Source organism: Piliocolobus tephrosceles, chromosome 10 (assembly GCF_002776525.5).
Source record: "Piliocolobus tephrosceles isolate RC106 chromosome 10, ASM277652v3, whole genome shotgun sequence".
NCBI lineage: Eukaryota > Metazoa > Chordata > Mammalia > Primates > Cercopithecidae > Piliocolobus > Piliocolobus tephrosceles.
Window position 1 is genome coordinate 85,362,456 of NC_045443.1, and position 27,216 is coordinate 85,389,671.

Consider the following 27,216-nt stretch of genomic DNA (forward strand, 5'->3'; position numbering starts at 1 on the left):
ATGGCTTCACCTAACTGCAAAAGAGGCTATTAAATGTAGTCTAGCTTTATTCTAAGAAAGAAAGAGGAAATCAGTTTCAGAGGACAGCTAACAGTCCCTGCCACAGGCCCCAGACATGGATTGATTCTTTTCTGAAAGTATAAAAAAATAATCAGACCATTAAGAAAGGTCAGGCCAAGGATTTCTTGACAAGTCTCTATTTTATATCAAATGTAATATTAAGTAACAATCATATATTTATTTCACTGTTTAGCCCTCTGCTAATGAGGTTTCCTCATTTATTTAAATGGCTGAGGAGTGCAAACTTCTCTCCAACCCCATTCACCTTAGAAAAAAGAGAGATGACTATTGCTAAATGTCATTTCTAGATGTATCACCTGGCAGCTGCATTCAAATAAAAACATATACTCAGTTATTCTAATACCTGACTCTATCTTTTATAAACAGGTTGATGAGTGGGTATAATGATGCAGGACAAGCAAGTCTCAAAAGTGGGGCTTAACTCAGGAGGGTTCTTGGCTTTGCCTAGGAAAGAATTCAAGGGCAAGCCAGTACTGTTAAACAGCAATCTTTTCTGAATGCTACTGTTCTTTGCAGGGTGGGGCTAACTCATAGGCAGTGTGCCCAGAGTTGGCAACATATGGGCTGTTGGCAACTGTATTTATACCCACTTATACCTACTTTCAATTACATGCAAATTAAGGGGCAAGCTAATGCAAATTGATGGGTGGGTTATTTAGAACTTTTTAGGAAAGAGGAAATAACTTCTGGGTCATTGCCAAGGAAAGGGGTGGTAAATTTTATTTTACATATGCCATGGCATTTGTAAACTGGCATGGCATTGGGTGGTAGCATCTTATACTAATGGACAATAAGGACAGCTATTTCATTGCCATCTGCTGGTTCCTGCCAGTTTCTTCACTTCATCCTGTTGGAACCAAGAAATAAGTCCTGTGGATCCTCTACCTCAATAAGATCTAAGAACAACCTCTTTTTTTATACTTGAGTCACTGTAAGGCAATGGCATAGTTTATATTCTCTAATGGAAAAACAAAAAACCAGAGTAGCAAAGGTAAATTCTGACCAGAGAGAGATATAGAAATTTAAAAGAAGATGACTCATTCCTATTTTATCCTTTTGTTGTAACATGTGCAAGTTATTTTTTAAGATGTAACAATTGGAACGTATAGTAGCTAACTCCAGGAACAATGGTGACTATTTTTTAATGTTGAAGGTAAAAGAAGAGCTATCACAAGGCAAAGATCCTAACGGTTTCTCAGCACATGAGTTGGATGTGCTGAGAAGACCCCTTGGGATCCAGAAGGGGTCATATCCCTCAGTTATATGTTATAGCTCCATGTAGCTTTCTTTATGACAACCACAAACATGCAGTATATTTTGTGGTTATTTAATTTGTGCCTTTCACACCTCCTCAACAATAAGCTTTATAAGAGCAGGAACCTGTTTGTTTTGGCTTACCATTTAATCCACAGTTTCTAGCAAAGGACTTGACATGTAATAGAAATCCAATAATAGTTGGTAAATAAATAAATGGCAAAAAAAAAAAAAACAGATAATGATAGTTAACATTTATTGATTCTCTCTATGCCTACAGCAACCATGGCTTATGGTCCCAAGAAGCATCTGACGTTGGTTGCAGCTCCAACCATTGGATTCTGGATAAACTGAGTGGTGTGTTTGCTCCTTGTCCATTTACTAATCCCCATAAAAGACTGAAAGAGTCTCTCCCCATCATCATTTTTTCTAAGGAAGAAACTTCCATATACCCTGACAATGCTCCAACTAAAAGACACAGATTGCCAAATTGGATAAAGAGTCAAGACCCATCAGTGTGATGCATTCAAGAGGCCCATCTCACGTACTGAGACACATATGGGCTCAAAATAAAGGGATAGAGGAAGATCTACCAAGCAAATGGAAAGCAAAAAAAAGCAGGGGTTGCAATCCTAGTCTCTGATAAAACAGACTTTAAACCAACAAAGATCAAAAGAGACAAAGAAGTCCATTACTTGATGGTAAAGGGATCAATTCAACAAGAAGAGCTAACTATCCTAAATATATATGCATCCAATACAGGAGCACCCAGATTCATAAAGCAAGTCTTAGAGACCTAAAAGGAGACTTAAATTCCCACACAATAGTAATGGGAGACTTTAACACCCCACTGTCAATATTAGACATATCAACAAGACAGAAGGTTAACAAGGATATCCAGGACTTGAACTCAGCTCTGCACCAAGCAGACCTAATAAACATCTACAGAACTCTCCACCCCAAATCAACAGAATATACATTCTTCTCAGCACCATGTTGCACTTATTCCAAAATTGACCACATAGTTAGAAGTAAAGCACTCCTCAGCAAATGTAAAAGAACAGAAATCCAACAAACTGTCTCTCAGACCACAGTGCAATCAAATTAGAACTCGGGATTAAGAAACTCACTCAAAGTCACACAACTACATGGAAACTGAACAACCTGCTTCTGAATGACTACTGGGTAAATAACAAAATGAGGTGAGGCTGAGCGTGGTGGCTCACCCCTGTAATCCCAGCACTTTGGGAGGCCAAGGAGGGTGGATCATGGGTCAGGAGATGAAGACCATCCTGGCTAACATGGTGAAACCCTGTCTCTACTGAAAATACAAATAATATTAGCCAGGCGTGTAGTCCCAGCTACTTGGAAGGCTGAGGCAGGAGAATGGAGCAAACCTGGGAGGTGGAGCTTGCAGTGAGCGCAGATCACGCCACAGTACTCCAGACTGGGCAACAAAATTAGACTCCATCAAAAAAACAAAACAAAACAAACGAAATGAAAGCAGAAATAAAGATGTTCTTTGAAACCAATGAGAACAAAGACACAATGTACCAATATCTCTGGGACACATTTAAAGCAGTGTGTAGAGGGAAATTTATAGCACTAAATGCCCACAAGAGAAAGCAGGAAAGATCTAAAATCGACACCCTAACTTCACAATTAAAAAAACCAGTGAAGCAAGAGGAAACACATTCAAAAGCTAGCAGAAGGCAAAAAATAACTAAGATCAGAGCAGACCTGAAGGAAATAGAGACACAAAAAAACCCTTCAAAAAATCAATGAATACAGGAGCTGGTTTTTTGAAAAGATTAACAAAATAGACAGCTAGCAAGACTAATAAAGAAGAAAAGAGAGAAGAATCAAATAGATGCAATAAAAAATGATAAAGGGGATATCACCACTGATCCCACAGAAATACAAACAACCATCAGAGAATACTATTAATACTTCTACACAAATAAACTAGAAAATCTGGAACAAATGGATAAATTGCTGGACAAATACACCCTCCCAAGACTAAACCAGGAAGAAGTCAAATTGCTGAATAGACCAATAACAGGCTCTGAAATTGAGGCAATAATGAATAGCCTACCAACCAAAAAATGTCCAGGACCAGATGGATTCACAGCCAAATTCTACCAGAGGTACAAAAAGTGGGCAAAGGATATGAACAGACATTTTTCAAAAGAAGACATTTATGCAGCCAACAGTCACATGAAAAAATGCTCATCATCACTGGCCATCAGAGAAATGCAAATCAAAACCACAATGAGATACCATCTCACACCATTTAGAATGGCGATCATTAAAATGTCAGGAAACAGCAGGTGCTGGAGAGGATGTGGAGAAATAGGAACACTTTACACTGTTGGTGGGAGTCTAAACTCCCACTTTTACACTGTTGGTGGGAGTTCAACCATTGTAGAAGATAGTGTGGCGATTCCTCAAGGATCTAGAACTGGAAATACCATTTGATCCCACGATCCCATTACTGGGTATACAGCCAAAGGATTATAAATCATGCCACCATAAAGCCACATGCACACGTATGTTTATTGTGGCACTATTCACAATAGCAAAGACTTGGAACCAACCCAAATGTCCATCAATGATAGACTGGATTAAGAAAATGTGGCACATATACACCATGGAATACTAGGCAGCCATAAAAAAGGATGAGTTCATGTCCTTTGTAGGGACATGGATGAAACTGGAAACCATCAATCTGAGCAAACTATCACAAGGACAGAAAACCAAACACTGCATATTCTCACTCATAGGTGGGAACTTAACAATGAGAACACTTGGACACAGGAAGGGAAACACCACACACCGGGGCCTGTCATGTAGTGGGGGGATGGGGAGGGATAGCATTAGGAGAAATACCTAATGTAAATGACGTGTTAAATGGGGGCAACAAACCAACTCAGCACATGTATCCATATGTAACAAACCTGCACGTTGTACACATGTACCCTAGAACTTAAAGCACTATAAAATAAAACAAAAAACTTAAACAAATTTACAGGAAAAGAAACAAACACATTAAAAAGTGAGGAAAGGACATGAAGAGACACTTCTCAAAAGAAGACATACATGTGGCCAACAAACATGAAAAAAAGCTCAACATCACTGATCATCAGAGAAACGCAAATCAAAACCACAAAGAGATATCATCTCACAGCAGTCGAAATGGCTAACTAAAAAGTGAAAAACAACAGATACTGGTGAGGTTGTGAAGAAAAAGGAACACATTTACACTGTCGGTGGGAATGTAAATTAGTTCTGTACAGCAAATCACCATGGCACACGTTTATCTGTGTAACAAATCTGCACATCCTGCACCTGTACCTCTGAACTGAAAAGTTGGAAAAAAAAAAAAAAAAGATTTGCATGCAGTGGTTCATTAAGATCAATGGCAAGGTCTAAACTGATGTAACCTATCCTGCTGGATTCATGAATGTCATCAGCATTGACAAGACTGAAGAAAATTTTTGTCTGTTGTATGACACCAAAGGTCACTTTGCTGTTCATCATATCACACCTGAGGAAGCCAAGTACAAGTTGTGCAAAGTGAGAAAAATATTTGTGGTCACAAAAGGAATCCCTCATCTGGTGATTCATGATGCTCACACCATCTGCTACTTGGATCTACTCATCAAGGTAAATGACACCATTCAAATTGATTTGGAGACTGGCAGGATTACACATTGCATCAAGTTCAACAGTGGTAACCAGTTGACACTGGTATCCTGTGACTGGAGATGCTACCTTGGGAAGAATTGGTGTGATCACGAACAGAGAGAAACATTCTGGATCTTTTGATGTGGTGAATGTGAAAGATGCCAGCGGCAGCAGCTTTACCATCTACCTCTCAAACATTTTTGTTTTTTGACAAGGGCAACAAAGCATGGATTTCTCTTCCCCAGTGAAAGGGTGTCCACCTCACCATTGCTGAAGACAGACAAAACTGATGGCCAAATAGAGCAGTGGGTGAAATGGTCTCTAGACATATTAGAAAGATCTTAAAGTTACTTAAAGTTAATATAGCATGAATAAAAAAAAATTGAAAGTTTCCTACACACTAGACACTGTACTGGGCATTTCACATGCAGCTGAATGATAAAACAGACACCTCATTATCCTCCTTGCTTAGAGGATGAGATAGGTTGGGTCACTTGCCCAAGGTCACTCAACTAGAAAGGTGCAGAGTTGGAGAGGTTCAAAAGTTAGTCTTGACTACTCTGGACGCATGCTCTATGCACTCTGTTCTTTGTTCTTCTTGTTTTTCATCTCATCTTATTGGTTGAGTAGTCCCTCTTCTACTGCAACAGCACATTATAGAAAAGAATAATGGTTGAATTTCATAAGTAGTAGGCACATCGAGAGAAGTGATTTCAAGCTGTAATGTAGGTTCTTTCTTAACTATGACTTCAGTCCTTAGCAGTGAGGAGAAAAACTCAACCTATTTGACATTCTCTCTAAGAACCTAAGGCCACAGATACATTGTAGAACACTGGCACAGGAATTTCTGACAAAGAAAGGACCGATGAGTGTGTCTAAGTATTATAAACCTAAGTGTAAAGAGTAAAAACAACATTCTGAAACCAAGAACCACTCCAAAAGGAGTAAAGCTTGCAACTATGAAAGGGCAACACTGGGAAGGTCCTCTCTCTCCTGCAGTTTGTTTACCAGGCTCAGGGGTTATAGAAATATGATCATCCCAGGCCTAATAATATTTACATTACAATTTTTTTATTGTTTAAATAACACTTTGTGACAGGGGTTTTCAACTTTAGTAGTACTGACATTTGAGACTGGATAACTCTGTTGTGGGGGATGGGGGCTGTCCTATGCATTGCAAGATGGTTAACAGCAACCTTTAGCCACTAGATGCCTGTAACACTCCCTTAATTGAGACAAGCAAAATGCTTCCAAACATTGCCAAATATTCCCTAGGGGAGCAAAATTGTTTCTGGTTAAGAACTAATGCATCTGGGGAAATTTATACCAATTTTTTTTTTTTTTTTTTTTTTTTTTTTTTTTGAGAGAGAGTCTCACTCTGTCGCCCAGGCTGGAGTGCAGTGGTGTGATCTCAGTTCACTGCAACCTCTGCCTCCCAGGTTCAAGTGATTCTCATGCCTCAGCCTCCTAAGAGGCTGAGATTACAGGTATCTGTCCCCACTCCCAGCTAATTTTTATATTTTAGTAGAGACAGGGTTTCACCATGTTGGTCAGGCTGGTCTCAAGCTCCTGAACTCAAAATATCTGCCCGCCTCAGCCTCAAAATTCTGTGTCTAGAAGAGACAGGGAAATATGATTGAAAGGAGAAACAATGTGTAACTGATTATACAGATGGATAAAGTAAGGGGAAAATGGGGACCTTTGAGTGAATGTGTTTTAGTAGTTATGGCACTTTGTGAATACATGCTCATAATTTGCCTTCACGGTTTTTTGGTGTATTTAGTCTATTGTCCTCCAAGATTTCAGGGCAATAGATTATTACGTCCTAATATCCCTCTAAAAAGGTATAAACAAATATTTATATCCTTCTCTATTCCAAAGAGAAAGAAAAACAGTAATTTTTTACACATGACATCATTCTATGAACATTATATTTGTAAGTACCATTGTCAAGAAATACACCTTGATTGAATATATTTCTAGCTATAAATAGCAGTTTAATAGAAGATGAAGTTGAAGCAGTACTTGGAGAAACTGTTTCTCTGTCCCTCTCTCTCTCTCTCTCTCTCACACACACACACACACACACACACACACACACACACACCTTTTCAACTGGCCAAAATAACTATATTTCTCCAATACATAATCCTCCTTATGTCAAATTTAAAACTAGTTTGTTAGCTCCTGACAATTTACCCATATCAGCAGCTACCTAATTTTTTTAACAAAAATCAATATATTACCAGTTCTACACAACTTTATGTGTCTCTTTCACTCATATTCAAATATGTAAACTTTTGTTCTCATCCTAAGGTTTTATTAGTTTTGCTTCAACTCTGCTCTTTCTTCCTTTGTGCCCTATTTCTTTTCTTGTTTTATTTCTTGCATCCTTCTTTATTCCTTGACAAAAAGAAGATTATCATTCCTGACTCAAGCACTCATGATCTGCTGGCACCAACAGCTACACCTGATTTAAGTAGGGCCTTGGGCAGCAATGTCATCTTTTCGAGGAGGCACATATACCAAAGCGGCACCCTAGTCCTTGAGAGGAGTACCAAATTTGAACTGAGCAACTTGGGCTGCTCTCTTCTGCACCCTAATGCAATTCATCTCTGCCAGCATGATTTCAACAAGAGCATGAAGAGAAGAATACACCTTGGAGTGTCCCCTGCTTCCCCTAGCTTTATGCTTTTATTTTCAAAAAGTGTAGAAGCCCCCAGCTATATCAGAGCTTCTGTGGACCCTTATAAACTGAAATAAATTACTTTTTCTCTCTAAAACCTGTCTTTGATGAAAGGTTATGCTTTGTTTATTTTCATTTCTGAAGACTTCTACTGCTAGCGTCAGTGAGTTAGAAATAAATGTACCCAAATAAAACTGGGAATGCTTGCTAGATTCCTGTTCTAGTCCTGTGATCGTGCTGCCCTCTAGTGTTCAGCACACTAATACCTTCTCTGACATTTATTTGTATCTTATCAAGATTTCTTCATGGGTTTGCCTCTTCTGTTAGTGAAATTTTATAAGAAGTCTATGCTCTGCAATAAATAAATAATTGTATTTTAATTAAAGAACTTAATATAAGAATTAAGGTTTAGGAAATATTAAAGATATGAATAGATACAAGCATTTTCAATTGTCATCACAGGAATTCCTTTTGAAGCATCTCAAACTGGACACGGGCCAAAACCAAACTCCATATTCCTCGTCTCCAGCCTTCCATTTGTTCAGACTAAAAGCTTCGAGCTAATCTTGACCTCTTTCTTCCTCTCATCCTACATATCCATGAGAAAACCTGTGGCTTCTCCTACTGAATAAATTGGAATACACCCTTGCCATCACTATCTTGACCAAGACATGAGTTCTCTCACTAGCGTTAGGGTGACAACTTTCCCACTGATCTCCCTAGGGCCATGGCTCCCCTCCCACATGGAATCTCTAAGCCTCACCAGTCACTGTAGTTCTTTAGAAATGGAAAGCAGATTGTGGCGTGACTGCTCAAAACTTCAAATTGCTTTCCACACCTCTCAGAGAAAAGACTGCGGTCTGCAATTTGGCCTACAATACCTCTCTGACCTGCCTCCACAACCCATTTCTCTGACCTCCTCTTTTACAACACACACACACTCTCTCTTTTAGTTTACTTTGTTTGTTTGTTGGGGGTTTTTAATTTAATGAATTTATTTATTTACTTAAAGCCCAAGGCTCACTCTGTCACCCAGGCTGGAGTGCAGTGGCACAATCTCGGCTCACTGCAGCCTCCGCCTTCTGAGTTCAAGTGATTCTTCCACCTCAGCCTCCCGAGTAGCTGGCACTACAGGCGCCAGTCACCACACTTGGCTAAGTTTTATATTTTTAGTAGAGACAGGGTTTCACCATATTGGTCAGACTGGTCTCGAACCTCTGACCTCAGGTAATCCAACAGCTTTGGCTTCCCAAAGGGCTGGGATTACAGGAGTGAGCCACTGCACCTGGCCTGCTGTCCCCTCTTGCTCAGAATGTGTTGACCCTAGGTATACCTAGGAATACTATACCTAGAAATACTACTAGGTATACCTGTATAATTTGCTTCCCCACTTCCTTCACAGGACTCCTTTCAAAATGTTGTAAGTGAGCTCCCTTACCCATCATAAAACAGCAAACTCCACGCCATCCCCTGCTGATATGGTTTGACTGTGTCTCCACCCAAATCTCATCTTGAATTGTAGTTCCCATAATCCCCACATGTCCTAGGAGGGACCCTGTGAGAAGTGATTGGGGTACAATTGCTTCCATAATCCAGGTACTGAGCACAGTACTCAATAGTTTTTCAATCCTTATCCACCTTCCCTCTTCACTCTTGTAGTAGTCACCAGTGTCTGTTATTGCCATGTTTATCTCCATGAAAACCCAATGTTTAGCTCCTACTTGTTAGTGAGAACATATTGTATTTGGTTTTCTGTTTCTGCATTGATTGACTTAAGGTAATGGCCTCCTGGTGAAACCATGTTGCTGCAAAGGAAACGATTTCATTCTTTTTATGGCTGTATAGTATTCAGTGGTGTATATGCACATTTTCTTTCTCCAATCCACCATTAATGGGCACCTAGGTTGATTTCATGTCTTTGCTATTGCGAATAGTGCCATGATGAACATAAAAGGACATGTGTCTTTTTGGTAGAACGATTTTCTTTTGGATATATACCCAGTAATGGGATTTCTGGGTTGAATGGTAGTTCTGTTTTAAGTTCTTTGAGAAATCTCCAAACTGTTTTGCATAGTATCTGGACTAACTTACATTCCCACCAACAGTGTTTAAGAGCTCCCTTTTCTCTGTAGCCTCACCAGCATCTGTTGCTTTTTGACTTTTTAATAGTAGCCACTCAGACTGACCTGAGATTATATCTCATAGGACTTTTGATTTCCATTTTCCTAATGATTACTGATGTGGAACATTTTTCATATGTTTGTTGACCCTTGCTTGTCTTCTTTCAAGAAATGTCTATTTGTGTATTTTGCCTGCTTATCTTTGTCTACAATTTTAAATGGGGTTATTTGTTTTTTGCTTGTTGATTTGATTAAGTTCTTTATGAATTCTGGATATTAGACCTTTGTTAGAGGAATAGTTTGAGAGCATTTTCTCCAATTCTGTAGATTGTCTGTTTACTCTGTTGATAGTTTGTTTTGCTGTGTAGAAGCTCTTTAGTGTAATTATCCCACTTGGTTTTTGGTTTTCCTTCAATTGCTTTTGAGGATTTGGTCATAATTTCTTTCCCAAGCCCAATGTCCACAATGGTATTTGCTACATTTTCTTCTAGGCTTCTTATAGTTTCAGGTCTTACATTTAAGTCTTTCAACCATCTTTAGTTAATTTTTTACATGCTAAAAAGTCACAGTCTAATTTCATTCTTCTACATATGGCTACACAGCTATCTCAGTACCATTTATTGAATAGGGAGTCCTATCCCCATTGTTTATTTTTGTCAACTTTGTCAAAGATTAGGTGACTGTAGGTGTGTGACTTAATTTATGGATTCTCTATTTTGCTTCTTTGGTCTCTGTGTCTGTTTTTGTGTTAGTACCATGCTGTTTTGGTTACTGTAGCCTTATAGTATAGTTTGAAGTCAGGTAATATTATGCCTCTGGCTTTGTTCTTTTTGCCTAGGATTTCTTCAGTAGGTCAGGTTCCATGGCTCCATATGAATTTTAGAACAGTTTTTTCTAGTTCTGTGAAAAATGACATTAGTAGCTTGATTAAGAATGGGGTTGAATGTGTAGATTGCTTTGGGTAGTATGGTCATTTTAAGGATATTCTCCCAATCCATGATCATGAAATGTTTTCCATTTTTTTCTGTCATTTAAGATTTCTTTCAGCAGGGTTTTGTAGTTCTCCTTCTAGAGACCTTTCACCTTTGTGGTTAAATATATTCCTAGGTTGTTTTTTTGTTTTGTTTTGTTTTGTTTTTTTTTTTTTTGCAGTGATTGTAAATGGGATTGCATTCTTGAATTGGCACTCAGTTTGAACATTGTTGGATGTATAGAAATGCTACTGATTTTTGTACATTGATTTTGTATCCTGAAACTTTATGAAAGTTATTTATCAGTTCCCAGATATTTTTGTTGGAGTTTTTAGGGATTTCTACATATTATCATATTGTCAGCAAGAGATCATTTGACTTCTTCTATTCCTATTCAGATGCCTTTTCTTTCTTTCTCTTTCCTGAGTGCTCTGGCAAGGACTTTCACCATTTGGGAGTTGTGAGAATGGACATCCTTACCTGTTTCAGTTCTCAAGGGTATTATTTCCAGTTTTTGCCTGTCAATATGAGGTTGGCTGTGGATTTGTTAGAGATGGCTCTGATTATTTTGAGGTATGTTTCTTTAATCTCTAGTTTCTTGAGGGTTTTTATCACAAAGGGATGTTGGATTTTATCAAAAACTTTTTCTGCATCTGTTTAGATAATTGTATGGTTTTTGTTTTAAATTCTGTTTATGGAGTCAATCACATTTACCATTTTTTTTTGTATATTGAACCAACCTCGCATTCCAGGACTGAAGTCTAGTTGATCATGTTGAATTAACTTTGTCATGTGCTTCTGGATTCAGTTCGCTAGTTTTTTGAGGATGTTTTTGTCTATGTTCATTAGAGATATTGGCCTAATATAGTAGTTTTCTTTCTTCATTTGTCTTTGCTAGGGTTTAGTATCAAGGTAATGCTGGCTTCATAGAGTAAGCTCAGGAGGAGTCTTCCTCCTCAATTTTTAAGAATAGTTTCAGTAGAATTAGTAGCATCTCTTCTTTGTACAGCTGGCAGAATTCAGCTATGAATCCATCTATCTGGCCCAAATTCTTCCTTTTACAACCAACAGTAGACTCATTCAAATCCTGTGACCAACTTGCCCACTTTAAAGAGATTCTGTTGTCAATGGTGGAGCATCTTTTACTTTGAAAAATAATCTTAATTGTGTCATCTTGCTTCTGTGAATTGCAAAGCATCAACATGGAAATGTGAACTCTCCATGATTTATACTATTTTGAAAAAACAGAGAAAATAATAAGTATTTAGGAGACTGTTTAGGTTAAGAACTTATACTCAATGAGAGGTTTAGGTTCAGAATGGAGCCTCGCACTTATCAGCAACTTACTTGAGCAAGTTTGTGAACAATTTGGAACTGCAATTTTCTCGTGTATAAAATGAGAAGGTAAAATTAGTGCATATTGGAAAGGATAAGATGAGAGGTAAATTCAATAATACCATATATGTTATTCACTTAGCATATTCCTTCTTTGGAATAAGCACTCTATAAAGGTTTGCTGTTGCTGCTGGTATTGGCACTCTTATTCTTTACAGAATCACAATCAACGTATAACATGTTTTTCAATGAAATATAATGTTAGCTGAACATATCTAATTTTTATTAATATAACATTATGGAATTTATTATAGTTTAACTTTTAACTTTAGGAAACACTGAGACTTGGTGATTATATGATTTAGTTTCTGTATCTCCTTAAAATTCATTTTGTTTAATTTTCTGATAGACTGTGAGCTTGTTGACATCTGAGTCTCCTTTGACTCAAGAAATCTTCATTCATTGTCTGCTATGTGTTAGCCATCATTCTAGGTTTAAAGAAATCAAAAATGAACTAAAGTCTTTGTCTTCATGAGACTATTACTCTTGAGGGTAAAATTTGACAATAAACAAATACATATACAATATATATAAATACAGTTGGAGGGATAACTCCAATATCTGGAGTAGAAATCGATTCAGAATAAGCATTCAGTTAATATAAATTAAATTTAAGTTGATTATTTTAAATTATGTCATTGTAATGTGGAGAATATGCAAAGATGTGCTGGAGTGAGCTTTTTCCAGCTCAGTAGAGCCAATTGTGTGCATTTATTCCCAATTTTGAGATCAGTGACTTCACCTTAGGAGCTTTAAAACAGTCACTGCAGGAGATTTTACACTATGGAAATTAGCAATGCTACACATAGGGTCTGCTTTTTCTGAGAACCATTTTTTTAAGCATTTACCAGCACCTCACTGAATGAAGTCTGGCAAGGAGCAAATTCTGAACTTTATGCACTTCTGAAAATAAATAATCCTTAACATATTACATTAGTAAATTAACACATATTAATATAATAGTACATGAAAATATTACATTAATAAATTTCAGAGAGTCAAATTTACAAATTATATAACACAATGTTATTATAAAGATGATCCAGAAAGTGCATACTTATGTAAATGAATACTTTCTTCCAATTAATAGCCATCTTTTGATTATTTAGGCCCAGGAAAGAAGCATAATGTGGATAATGCAGACCATTAACTAACTAATAAATGTTTGTATTTAATTTAAAAATTTTTTTTGATAAAAATCTGTGTTTCTGTTAGAATTTACTCAGTATGTTGTTAAGCAATTTATTTCCTTTAAGCATAATAACCCACCAACTATGGAGTAAAAAGAGAAACTTCTGGGTGTCAGGAGGAAGCAATTTTAAAATTATTTTCCTGTGGAAAAACCACGAAAATCATTTAGTTGACTATATGCAGAGCTACAATGCTCTGGGCTAGAAATTTCCCAAGGCTGCATGCCTTGAGAGTATACATTATTAAATCAGAATTTTTTGAAAAAGGAAAACACATTTGAAATTCTGCTACAACCTGTGTTTTATTGTTTAATTTTTGGTGGTGTATCAAATTTATTTTATGTTTTAGAAATATGTTTCTATTAAAATATTAGATATAGATTTGATTCTGAATCAAAAATGTAAGAAAGGGAAAAATTAATGCATTCTCAGCCATCAGGGAATCCCATGTACAAGGAGCAAGTGAGTGTGAGAATTACTAATCTGTTCTCAAAAATATCTTCGAACTGTATTTCCAATCCATGCCCCAGCAGAAATATACAGGTCTTACTTATATTTAGCTCCTGTTTAATATTAGGCAAATGAAATATTAGATTATGTCCTAAAAGCACAATCATATTATTTCTATTATGTTGATCAGTAAGTGGTAACAACCTGTCAAATATTTTTTAATAATAATATATGGATACCATTTACTGAAAACCAACCACTAGCTAGGCACAACTCTTGGTACTTAATATACTATCTCCAATCCCCGTAACAACCTTATCAGAAAATTATTATTATAAATGAGGAAATTAATGTTCAGAGAGGTTAAGTATTTCCTCCAAGGTCAAACAACTAACAAATAGCAAAATGAGGACCCTTAAAAAGGCCATTTTGGCTTAAAAGTTCATGAAAGTTTACTGAATTTATTGGCAATTACCCGACCTTCTGCTAATCGCCTTTAATTTGTTCTATGGCAATCTTTTCCCTGGGGGAAAAGAACATAAACATATCCTGGCAATAGGGGCATTATCTTCATAAACAGGACCATCTAGCAAAGCCAACTCAAAGCACATTAAATTGGAGCCCAGAGTTCTGCCTGACTTGCTTTGTATAATCTCTTTTGATTAACTTACAAATGGCACAAATTGTCCTTTTGAGTTTATGCCAGGAGCGAAGTAGAAGTTGTGGCTTTTATTTGTGCCAGGCAGTTGAGGTTTCAATTTGTGGCAAACTAAGTATAAGTAAAAGGAAACTGTTGAGCTAGAACTTTCATCTCCATGTCAAATGGCAGCTTATAGTAAAAGGAGCCAAAAAGCGTTTTCAAATAAATAGCTGTCTTTAGTAAACTTTTCTTAAAGATAACAGAGACATATCCTAAAATTAGAGTTAAAAACAAGCTATTTGGGTTGCTCAAGTAAATTGAAGAAAAGAGAATTTAGGTACAAATTTATAATCATTGTACTGATAGCTAAGTTATGTATAACCAAGAATAATGACTTAAGTAAGAAGATAAATATCATGAAAACACAGCCCATAAGTGATAAAAGTCAGAGGAATAGTGCTTAATTTCTTAGAAACATGTCCTTGTTTATTTGGAAAGTGCATTTAGGGGGTTCTACGTGACTTTAGGACTGGAACATGTTGGCCTCTCTGTTGCCTTTCTTTTCTTTACTCGTATATCGGGAAGTATAACAACAATTTAATTCAGTGGTATGTTTCTAAATTTGCTATGACTCATGTATACATTCAACATATTATTTTTGTAAATGTTAAAGTTCTGCCCGTGACATTTGACTGCTTGATTTACCTGAAATTTACCTTTGTGTGTGAGATTACAGATTCATTTTCACTTTTTTTCTATATGGATACCCATTTCCCCAACATGTTTATTTATGTTTTTACTTATTACTTTTAGTCAACACATACTAATCATACATATTTATGGAGTACAGTGTAATGTTTTGATACATGTATATAATGTGTAATGATAAAAATCTGAGTAATTAGCATATTCAACAACTACATTTATCATTTCTTAATGTTGAAAAGAATCAAAATCCATTCTTTCAACTATTTGAAAAATGTACAATAAATCACTTATTGTAATCACCCTACAGTGCAATAGAATATTAGAACTTAGTTCTCCTATCTAGCAGTACTTTTGCAACCATGAACCAACCTCTGGCTGTCTCCCCTCTCCCCAGCCTTCCAACACTCCAGTAACCACTATTCTACTCTCCACTTCCATGAGATCAACTTTTTGTGCCTCCAGGTGTAAGTGAGAACATGCAATATTTACCTTTCTGTGCCTCTCTTATTTCACTTAATATAATGTCCTCCAAGCTCATCCATGATGCTGCAAATGACAGAATTTCTTTCCTTTTTACTGCTAAGTAGTATTATATTATGTAAATATACCACATTTTCTTTATCCATCTGTTGACGGACACTCAGGTTGATTCCATATCTTAGCTATTGTAAATACTGCTACAATAAACATGGAGTACAGATACCAATACAATGTACTGATTTTTTTCCCTTTTTAGATATATACCCTTTACTAGCTTTCCTGGATCATATGGTAGTTTAGTTTTTAGGAACCTCCATAATGTGTTTCATAATGTTTGTACCAACTTACATTCCCATCAACAGTGTATAATAGTTCTCGTTTCTCTGAATCCTCACAAGCATTTGTTATTTTTTGTCTTTTTTATAATGACCATTCTAAGATCAGACGATATCTCATTGTAGTTTTGACTTGCATTTCCCTGATGATTAGTGATGTTTAACATTTTTCCATATATCTGTTGGTCATTTGCATGTGTTATTTTGTGAGATGTTTATTCAACTTATTTGCCCATTTTTTAATTGGAATATTTGGGTTATGTATTTCCTATTGAGCTGTTTGAGTTCCTTGTATATTCTCAATATTAATCCCTTGCTGAGTAAATAGTTTACAAATATTTTCTCCCATTCTGCAGGTTGCCTCTTCATTCTGTCATTGTTTCCTTTACTCCGCAGAAGGCTTTTAGTTTGATATAATTCCAATTATTTGTTTTTCTACTTTTGTTTCCTGTGCTTTTACGGTTTTCTCCATAAAATGTTTGCCCAGACCAATTTCCTGAAGTGTTTCCACTACACTTTCTTCCGGTAGTTTCATCATTTCTGATCTAACATTTAAATCTTTACTCCACTTTGGTTTGATTTTCATATATAGTGAGAGATGGGGATCTAGTTTTATTTTTCTGTAGATAGATATTCAGTTTGCTCAGTTCCAATTATTGAAGACACTGTCCTCTACCCAGAGAATGTTTTTGGCAACTCTGTTGAAAATCAATTGGCTGTAAAAATATGAATTTATTTCTTGCTTTACTATTCTGTTCTATTGGTCTTTGTCTAATACATTTATTTAATAATATTTCCATTTTTTTACTGATCTGTAACACTACCTCTTTCATGTATCAGTTTACATAGAGTATATAAGTTCCTTCTCTGGGGTCTCTACTCTCTTCCATTTTGCCTCAAATATGATGACAATCCCAATACTATGCTGTAACAAATATTAAATATAGCTCTATAATATTAGAGAGCTTTAGGATAAATATTGATATTTGATAAGGCAACTCTCCATACATCACTCTTCTTTGTTAGCAGTGTCTTGAAGATTCTAAAGACTTTGGAATTTCATATTAATTTTAGAATAAGCTCATCAAACTTTGTGAACAGAAAAAAAAAAAAAAAAAAAAACCTGTTAGAATTTTGATGGACATGACATTGAATAAGTCAAGTTGCAGATAATTGACATTTTTAATATATTGTGTCTGTCTATCGATGAACATGGTATGACACTCCATTTATTTGTTTGTTAACTTCCATTAAAGTTTTATAGATTCTGCACAAAACTTTTGCACTTTTTTGCTAGTTTTATTCTTAAATGCCTTATATTTTTGTTGCATTTATAAATGTATTCTTTTTTGCCTAAGTTGCTAGTTCTAAACATATGTTAGTATATAAGAAATACAATTGATTTATGTATATCAAGCTTAAATGCAGAATGAGCTCATCACTCTTGATAAATCTAATTTGTCCACAAATACTTGGGGATTTCTATATAGATAATTATGTCACCTAAAAAATATCATTTATTTACTTAATTCCAATTAGTATAGGTTTTATTACTTCTTTCTCATCTTGACAGTAAGCCCCATTGTTTTGATCTTCAACTTATAGGAATCTTTTTAGAATTCATAGTTATTTGTTGTGGGATTTTATAGATGTCATTCATCAGTTTAAGGGAGATTAAGACTGTAAACACGATGGCATTCATTAGTTTAAGGGAGATTATTTATATTTCTAGGTTGCTAGTTAGCTGCATTCCCAAAATTTTGATATGTAGGTCTCTTAACGTTTATTACTAAGAATATTTTAATTTTTATTGCTTCCTTGTTTGACTCACAAACTATTTAGAAATATGCCTTTTAATTATCACTTAAATGGATATATTTATTCATTTTTTGTGGAATCTTACAAAATTGTATTATCACAAAATATGTTGTACATATAAAAATATTCTTTGAAATTTGTTGAGACTTGCTTTATTGTGGTCAGTTTTCATAAATGGTGCATTTGTGCTTTTGAAAAATGTAAGCTCTCCAGCTCTTGAACATAGTAGTTGTATAGTTTGCTATTGCTGTGTAACAGATTGCCATAAACTTAGCTACTTTAACAAAAATTCATTTTTTAGCTCATAGTGTGGTTCTCGACAGAGGTCCATGGTATGTCAAAATTGTCTGAGCTGTGTCTTAGCACAGTTGTATTAATTTCTGGAGAATTTAAGGAAGAATCTGCTTCCATGTTCACTCTTACTGTTGACTGAATTCAATTCTTGTTGTTGTAGGACTGAAGTCTCCATTTTTTTTGTTGGCTGTCAACTGGATGCCACTCTTAGCTCTGAAATATCACCTGCATTACTTGTCATGTGGCTCCTTCCATCTTCAAAGCCAGCAACAGAATCTCCCTTGCACTATTTCCCTTTTGTGATGCTAGTTTCATTCTTCAAAATAAAAACTCAGAACCTCCTAAATGCCTATTTGATTAGATTGTATCCACCAAGGATAATATCCCTTTCTTAAAGTCAAATGTGCTATATATCAGAATTTAATCATGGGAAAGATATTCCATCATATGCACAGTCCTGGGACTTTACAGTTCATGTATACCATGGGTGGAAGCAGGAAGCCTGGAGAACATCTTAGAATTCTGCTTACAACACTAGCCTATGTATCATTAGGTCAAGCTTGTTAATTGGTAGAAATCTTTTATATCTTTATTTAATGTGTACTTGATCAATCAATTGCTGAGTGTGGTGTTTATGTTGTTCACTATGATAATGGTGAAAGATTAATATCTACTTATAGTTCTGTCCATTTCTATTTTTATATATGTTTAAATTTATTGTTAGGTACAAAGGAACAGCATTGTTTGTGCTTGATGAACAGAAACGTTTATGTTCCTAGTCATGTTTTTCTGTCATAATGGTCTTTTACATTACATTAATTAATTAATTAATATATATTGGTGACTACTAATGAAAAAAAGCTAATATTTTCATTAGCTTTTTTTATTAGTAGTCACCAATATATATTTTTCTATCATTTTTTCTGTCAAACATTCTGTGTTTGGAAGTTTTACATGGGTCTCTTTTAAATATCATACTGCTGGATATAAAAATATTTATCCATTATAATTTGCCCCAGTTACATGATAGTTACTAATACATTTTATTTTTGCTACTTTATTTTGTGCTTTTTATACAACCTTTTCTTTATTTTTTATTTCTTTTTTATTCCATTTTATTCTTTCTACCAATTTAGCAGTAATATGATATGACTTCTGTTTTCTTACTGTTATCCTATAAATTTTGGCATGCATGGCTAATTTAACAACATCAAAATTATATCTTACCCTTCAGGCTCACTGTGTATAGCTACAAGGCAGCACATAGTGTTTGGATTATGATCTATTTCCCCTTGAATGCATACAGCACAATCCACACACCCTTGCATGTTCAACTATACAAAGAACTCAAGTTGACTTAACTCTGGTCACCTATTGTTATAACTTGCATGTAAATGGTCTAAGATTTTAATTCTACCTTGTTTTTTTATAACTTACAAATTAGAAAGTATTATTGTTGCTTTATATAATTATTGTTTTGTTAAACCACATGTTATGTTCATTGGTAACAATTCCCTATGCCTCTCAGATTATTTTTGTAAATCACTTTTCTTTTTCCAGAGGAATATAATTCAGAAGTAACTTTAGATTTTGATTTGGGGAAAAAAAAATCTCAGTTTGGATTTTTCTAACAGGTTTTAATTTCTATTAAATTTTTGAAAAATGGGAATTTTTCTAGATTGCTGATTATTATTATTATTTTTATTTTTTTTATTTATTTTTTTTGAGACGGAGTCTCGCTCCATCGCCCAGGCTGGAGTGCAGTGGCCAGATCTCAGCTCACCGCAAGCTCGGCCTCCTGGGTTTACGCCATTCTCCTGCCTCAGCCTCCCAAGTAGCTAGGACTACAGGCGTCCGCCACCTCTCCTGGCTAGCTTTTTTGTATTTTTTCAGTAGAGACGGGGTTTCACCGTGTTAGCCAGGATGGTCCCGATCTCCTGACCTCGTGATCCACCAGTCTCAGCCTCCCGAAGTGCTGGGATTATAGGCTTTAGATTGCTAATTATTTAAGTGCATTGATCATTCCATTATTATCTGTCTTCGTTCCTCTTGAGAGTAAATATCAGCATAATATTTCTTTCTTTGTAGTTAAACTCTTTTCTCCCTGCTTAAGATGATATTTTTGGTGTACTGCTATTTAAAGATACAGAGTGCAGATGAGGGTTTCTCTTTGTTTCTTTTTTATTTTTTGATCCACAGGGCTTTCTATGTCTGAGGATGGTGTTTTTTTCAACAATTTTTACAACCATTTTCTTTATCATATCTTTCCCATTTTCTCTATTGTCTTATCTAGAAGATACAGGTTGACACTCTTACTCCATTCTCCGTCTCTCTTTACTTTTCTATTTTTCATTTTTAGTCTGTGATACAAGATGGCAAATTTATTCAAATACAGTCTTCAACATGTACTGTTTTCAGTAGCATATCTAATCTTTTTATCCAATCTTTTATTATCACACCTATGTTATTCCTACTATTTTATTTTCACTTTAAATTTTCTATATGATTTCTTTTCAAATATTTCTAGTCAATGTTAATAGTCTTTTATCAATTCTTTATGTTTTCAATGCATTCTTTACCTTTTAATTACTTTTTGCAGGTCTGATTCTGTCATTTGTTGCTACTCTTGACTCAATGGCTATTTCTATATGTTTAGTACTGGAGGGTGGGTTATATGTTTAAGTTATTTGGAACTTTATCTTCTGTGATTCCTTGAAGCCTAAGTTTAGAAGCCAGAGACTACAAATTATTTACTTTTGCTTCATCCAGGTACCTGGAGGCAAGATCAATTTCAGGACACTTAATACTACATTTTAGGCTTGAAGTTTGTTAGTACATCCTGATCATGTGAATTAAGCTCAAAATTCACCTGAAAAAATTAAAATCTTTAGAAATGCTAGGAGAAGAAGATATATACTAACACTGCCTCTGTCTGCAAAGTAAGGATTCATTTTCTAGTTCCCTCCTTTGTAGTTCACCATTAATGGGTCCTGGCATTTTGTAACCCCCAACTCTGGTCATGCCCTAAACTTTGTCTCTTATTCCCCTATTCATGGACCATTGAAGTTAACAATCTATGGCAGAGACTTAAACATACCTGAGGACAAACACCAGCTCTAATTCTTCTTACTCTTCTGGATTCTCTCTTTGTCATTCTAGCCTCTGAGGTAATCCTTTTTCTCCCCAACCTGTTCTGATATACACTGAAAAAAAATGCTTTTGTTGCAAAAATGCTTTTGTTGCATATTGTTTTGTTTCTAAATATGACATAGTTGGGTGTGTTATTCCAGAAAAAAAAAATCTCTGAATATATAGTTTACCATACTTCTGGAAACTGAAATCTCATATTTTCATTCTTTACAACTGTTTTTTACATATCAGCTACAATTTATCAGGTAGTTAGTTATTATGTGCCAGGCACTAAGTTTTCTCTCTCTCTCTCTCTGTCTGTGTGTGTGAGTGTGTGTGTATGTGTATGTGAGTGTGTGTGTGTGTATGAGAGAGAGAGAGACCTTATTTTTACAACAAATAGTAATGTGATAAGAGGAAAGTAGCATGGAAATTATTGAGGAAAAAATAATCACTTAAGAGAATCTTATCCTGTCCCTAGGTATAAATTATGAATTTATTCTAGATCTTAGGCCTATTTTTCTACAGATTTTCAATGTTAGAGATTATAGACTAAACATGTTTGAATTACTTGTCCAAATCACTCTCTAGTTAATAGCAAAGAACAACGCTATGCATTACTTTTAGCAGAATGGTACACAGACCTAATGATTTTGCCCAAAGCTTCCTTAATAACTACAGCAATTTCATACAACAATAACCCCATAAATTACCTGGGATGTATAGAATAAAAAATGGAAATTATTTTGAAATTATACTTTTGTGTGATCCATTCTCCATCTGAAATACTCTAGAAATGTAATTAACACAGCCTCTCTGCTCAGCCTAGCTCCTTTGCTAAGATGACAAATCCCTGGCAAAAAAACAGACTCTTGTTACAGCCAGTCTTTCTCCTTCTGTCTATAGTCTGCATAATAAAAGAAACAAGAAACAATCCATGTGAGAATTGCAAGTGTTACAGAACTGACAGGAAAAAAAATGATAATTAGACAGAAAATGTTGCTCTTTTGCCTGTGTGTGCTAAATGGATTATTTGCAGAGCCACAGGCAAGAGTAAATATGAAGACTCATACACCATATACCTAAATATTTTCAAGTTATAAATAAACCTACCAAATATAGCTACCAAATATATCTACATAATGTTATAGAAAACCAGGTTTATATTTAGAATCCTGGGACAACTCAGAGTCCTACTCTAGGAAGTAGAACATGAAAAGCCTCAGGCTCCTGGAATGAATTGCATCCTGTTTCTCCTCCCATTTCCTGCTATAATATGTCCTAAGACTCAAGACCCTGTGCACATGTATGGACAGAACAGCCCACGTTCTCCACCTCCTTTAACATCCTGTAAACAATTTCTCCTTCTCCACCCATCTGATAGCAAGGTTTACCCTTTGAGGCACTATTTTGGGGGAGACGCTCATATAGCACTGCAAATGACCTCAGGGTAATTACAACAGAGGAATTCAGCATCCCTGGTTCTAGAGCATACCCTGGAAGGAGGAGCATGTCTCCATGGCACTGAGGAGTTCTTAGCCAGTGTGAGTCACTCAAAACACAAGGTTCGTGGCAATTATCCACATTTCTAATGACTGTTCTGGTTGATCCGAGGAAAAGAAACTTCAGTGACAGGTATTAGATCACTCAATAAATATTAAGTATCAATTAAATGTCAGGTGTGAGAAATATAAAGAAGGAAAGACATTGTTCTTTTCTTGAAAACACGCATAGACTAATGGGAGAATAAATAAGCTAATCACTATGCTTAGTATAATCACATAATGGAATGCAGGTGGATGTCCAAGTAGAAAAGTTCACTCTAAAACTAATGTTCTTGGCAACATTTCTCAAAGGAACACATAAGCACAAGTTCTCTGTTTTAAAATGGAAAGGAAGTGCTCCTTAAAATTTAACAATTTCTCCTTTATCCTACAGTAGTCCCAGTGTCCAGACAGGCCACCACCACGTGCAGGACGATAAGTCGACACAACTCCTCATATAGAGGAATGTTAGCAGCAAGAAATGTTTAAGAAATCTTGCAAACCACACAATGTCAAGCAAGACTGTCAGGTGAAGTATCTGTGAAATATGCCTTCTCTTACAGTCCCACAGCATCTATTCTGTACTTCCACTGTGGCACACAGTACATCACATAAGTGCTTAAATCATTTGTTTGCATCACTCATTATATTAGAAGCATTTAGAGAGAAAGACCTGATTTATCTTTGTATCTGGAACATGTAGCAGAGGGCTTGATCTCAAAGGTGCTCTTTTAACATTTATTGAATGAATTTCAGTTAGATCTACACAAAATGTGTTTCATTTCAAAAGTAGTACTTAAAAAAAAAGGCTTTTGTGGAGCATTAGTATAATTTTCTGATATAACTATGTTTTCTTTCTTGTCTTGGTTGCCAGAAAACTCAAAATTAAATGTGGTATTCACAAGTTGTAGATTTTGATGTGTGCTAGAGTAACAGATAGGAAGATAAACAGCATATCTATTCCACCCTTACAGAAGTGAAAAGGGAAGGTAATGGGGAAGAAACCTTGATGAGGAGACTTAACATAATGGCTCCAAGACTGACATCTCTAGCCGGGGGTGGCCCAGGGCGGCTTCTTCATATCTCATTGTTTGTTTAGGTGAAGAGAAGATTTAATTTTTTAGTGAGTTATTTGATGTAGTATAGTTTCTGCTACATAGTAACAACTATTTTTATTATGCATATGAAAGGTAGTCATGTTAGGCAGAACAAAATGGCTCCCCAAAGATGTCCACATCCTGATCCCCAGAACTTGTGGATATGTTAGGTTATTTGACAAAACAAAACTAAGTTTGTTAACCACCTGCGCTTATATAGTAAAAATACCCTGGATTATCCAGGTCCAATGTGATGGTTAATTTTATGTGCCAACCTGCCTGAGCCCCTATATTTAGTCAAACATTATTCTGGATGTTTCTGTGGGGGTGATTTTGAATGTGATTTACATTTAAATTGGTGGACTTTGAGTAAAGCAGTTCACCTTCCATAATGTGGGTGAGCCTTAACCAGTCAGTTGAAGGACTGATTAGAATAAAAGACTTGACTTCTCCCCAGCAAGAAGGAAGTTTCCAGCAGACTGCCTTCAGACCTGAACTACAACTATCTTCTGATTCTCCCACCTGTTGGCCTTCCCCATGAGATTTAAGACTCACTAAGCTTCCACAATCTCACAAGCCAATTTCTTAAAGTGAATTTCTTCCTATACATGTACACACATCCTATTGGTTGCATTTCTCTGGATAATGCTGACTAATACAGATTTTCATACCAAGTGTATTTCTAGAGGAGTATAATCCTAAGGATGAGTTTTCTGAATCAGTTCTGGGGTTTCTGGAATTGGCTCTATAATCTGATTAAACACACTAATAACTCTATTTCCAGTTGTAGAGAGAAGATGACTAGTTCATGGCATGATGTGGCAATAGAAATAGGCGAAATATTACCACTGGAAACTCCTAATCAACCACTTATAACAGGCAAGGATCTGTTGAAATGTTTATGATACCTTTGAAAATTTTTGTCAAACTAACAAGTATAATGAGCTTTGCTGCTTGCCCCTAATACCCCTGAAGAAAGTGGAGAAAGAAAAAGATGAACTCAAGGATTTGAATTTCCAGCTCAGGTCATTTCCATTCCATAAATGACCTGAAAGTTACATGCCTGCCCTGAAATAGTTATTTCCTGTAGCCACGAGGCTGAAATTGCTGAAAAACCAAACCCAGGATTTCCTCTTGCAAGTGGTTAACTTACAATGCAAATAGAATTCCCAGGCTTGCAGGGGGTGTCAACTAGTAAGGACATTGACTGGGAAGGAATGTGATCCTGAAAGTTGAAAAGGGGATATTTAGCAAGACTCTGATAAAGATAAGGACATTCTGAATCTTCTTCACCACTAAAAATAGTAGCTCCTCTCCCATTAGAAGCAACCTCTCCACCTCCATCTGAGATTAACCCTGACAGTTGCCTTAAAAGATGCTAATTCCCTTCAAGATCAACCCCACCATCCTTCTTTGATACTAGACCTATAACTAGACTGAACCCCCTAAAGATGAGGTATAAAGTGTGATCCATGAGGAGGTGTGCTATACTCCAAAAGAACTACTTGAGTTTTCTAATTTATACAGATTGAAATACAGGGAATATATCTGAGAATGGATACTAAAGGGGGTGAATAGTGGTGGAAAGAAAATAAAGTTGGATCAAACCAAATTTATTGACATAGACCCACTGTGCAAAGATTCTGCATTTAATGTGGCAACTTGGGGAGTTATAAGGAACTCTAATTGGCTGAGCATGGTGGCCCATACCTGTAACCCAGAAGTCTTGGAGGACAAGATGGGTAGATTTCTTGAGCCCAGAAGTCCAAGACCAGCTTGGGCAACATATTGAAAATCTGTCTCTACAGAAAATACCAACATTAGCCAGGTGTGGCGGCACATGTCTGTAGTTCCAGCTACTCAGGAGGTGGAGGTGGGAGGATCACTTGAGTTCAGAAGGCCAAGGCTGCAATGAGCTATGATCCTGCCACTGCATCCAAGCCTGAGTGACAGAGCAAGATGCTGTCTCAAATTTTTAAAAAAGGAAGAGATAGAAAGAAAGAGACAGTTCTGTTTCGTTTGTTGGCTTCAGCATGGGCCAAAAACATGGCCAAGAGTGAATGAGATAGAAATGCCAGATCTGCCTTTGTTTACTATAGATGAAAGGATTTAAAGGCATAGGGAGACTGGAATGTAAACAGTGAATTTGTCTGAGACCTACTCAAAACTATGTCCCCCTCAAAACTCATATGTTGAAGTTCTAATCCTTGTTACCTAAAAATGTGACCTTATTTGGAGACAGGGTCTTTACAGAGACAAGTTCAAATGGGGTCATTAGGATGGGCCCTAATACAATATAACTGGTGTCTCTATGAAAAGGGGAAATTTGGACACAGAGATATATATAGAAGGACGATCATGTGAAGAGACACAGGGAAAAGACAGCAATCTACAAGCCAAGGAGAGAGGCCTGGAACAGATGCTTCTCTCACAGCCCTCAGAAAAGAACAACCCTGCTAACACCTTGATTTCAGACTTCTAGCCTCCAGAACTGTGAGACAAATAAATTTCTGTTGCTTAAGACACTCAATTTGTGGTACTTTGTTACAGCAGTCTTAGCCAATTAATATACTAAGCATTTAATAGATGCTACTTTTATTATCATTTTTATCAATGCTGCATGTTGAAGAGTCATGGAACTCTGGTGAAATGTATCAAAAGCTTTTAGATGTGACAGAAAAGCAATTATCCACCCACTGGCATTGTGAAACTTAAGAATAAATGCACTATTTGCATGCTCAGGAATCAGCAAGCATAGGTTTTTGCTAGCTGATTTTTTGGTTGTTTACTTATTTTGTTGTCTCCTATATATTCTTATTTTAAGGTTTGCTACGTTCTTCCTCCCTGGTTGTAGTTTACCCTCATTTAAACCGATTGCCTTTTTCCTAAATCACACAAACAGAGTTGGCTAATGCTGTCATCTACGTGATCCTTCAGACAAAGCTTATCATAATAAAACTTTCCATTTATATTCAGGAACAACATGGGTACAATCACGCTCAGGACTTCCTTCAGATTCTTCTCTTTCCTCATTGATTCTTCAGCATTTAATATACAATAAGGATACACACTGAGAATTTGTACTTCAGGAAGGTCTTTTGGATTGTCTTCCTAGAACTTTTCTTCTGCATAACTAGTTGAAGTTTTAGGATATAGATCTGTTCATTAAATGGAATTGTGTCTCCTATCAGCTTCAATCTAGACAGCCTGTCAACTCAGCTATTTTCTTACATCCCTCTCAAAACGATCCAGCCAAGATATTTTGCTGGTACGGTTTTCATTTTATTATTTATTTATTTATTTATTTATTTATTTATTTATTTATTTTGTCTTTTGA

At 36.0% G+C, this 27,216-nt stretch overlaps 1 pseudogene; it reads left to right on the plus strand.

Annotated features, from left to right (window-relative positions):
* Nucleotides 1–1,620: 1,620 nt before the first annotated feature.
* Nucleotides 1,621–5,312, plus strand: LOC111545041 (annotated as a pseudogene).
* The last annotated feature ends 21,904 nt before the right edge of the window (nt 5,313–27,216 follow it).